This window comes from Myotis brandtii, unplaced genomic scaffold, assembly GCF_000412655.1.
Source record: "Myotis brandtii unplaced genomic scaffold, ASM41265v1 scaffold546, whole genome shotgun sequence".
Lineage (NCBI taxonomy): Eukaryota > Metazoa > Chordata > Mammalia > Chiroptera > Vespertilionidae > Myotis > Myotis brandtii.
Window position 1 is genome coordinate 3,554,582 of NW_005370016.1, and position 886 is coordinate 3,555,467.

Sequence of the window (886 nt, forward strand, 5' to 3'; positions counted from 1 at the left end):
TTGGGATATATTCCTAGAAGTGGGATCACAGGGTCAAATGGGAGCTCCATTTTTAGTTTTTTGAGGAAACTCCATACTGTCTTCCATAGTGGCTGCACCAGTCTGCATTCCCACCAGCAGTAATGCCTAAATCTTTCAATGTGAAAAATCTTCTGTCTTTAAATAGTTTAATTTCAAACTTTAAAAAACGTTCATTATTCTCTGAGGCATAAAATGCCCAATTACTTGTGATAATGTGAAAGGCCTACACATCCAATGTCTTGTAACTTTCAAAAGTCTGTTTGTGTTACTGCAAAAGCAAACATCTACCCAGCAGAGGATGCTTGAGTTTACAGACCTGAAGAACAAGTGTTTTCAAAAGAAGATAAAGATATTTTAAGCGAGGACGAAGTTAAGAGCAGGAATTAGCTAACAAAACAGAAGCAGCAAATCACTTACTAGAGCAAAATAAAAGTCATCCGTTTTTCAAGTTTAAATGTTTACCTGAGTAGTTTCCAGTTTTTTTCGTCTGGATACTTACTAGTAAAGGGTCCCAGCTCAAGACCAGAGATGCATGAAATCCTGGCACTTTCCGTTGGTTCCAACCGGAGACGCTTTCAAAATCCGTGTTTCAACAAGTGGTGGTGGGAAAATAGTTTCTGGGCTTGCACCCCGTTTTCCCTGAGATGCGGAGAAGTCATGCCTTTACTGCAAAACACAAAACAAATGGGAAGGAAAAATGGGGGTAGGGAGAGAAAGAAGGGCGGGCGAAAACGTGAACAGGGACACCAACAACCGCCACCACGCAGGTGTCTTTAAAACCTCGCTCTTTAGGAAACTCGACACCGCAAGTCCCGACCCCAACGCGGACCCCAACACTCCGCAACCCGCTCCCTTCTCGGCTGCC

The 886-nt window shown here is 43.1% G+C and overlaps 1 protein-coding gene across 2 annotated transcripts in view; it reads right to left on the bottom strand.

Annotated features, from left to right (window-relative positions):
• The window catches only part of CGGBP1 (CGG triplet repeat binding protein 1), a 6,817-nt gene extending 5,937 nt beyond the window's left edge, over positions 1–880 (bottom strand). Inside the window, exon 1 of one of the 2 annotated variants that reach the window (XM_005878101.2) lies at positions 521–880. The gene's annotated coding sequence lies outside the window, so the exon portion shown is untranslated. Of the gene's footprint in view, positions 1–483 lie in introns of both variants that reach the window. The other variant, XM_014549299.1, reaches the window with a different exon arrangement.
• Positions 881–886: the final 6 nt, after the last annotated feature.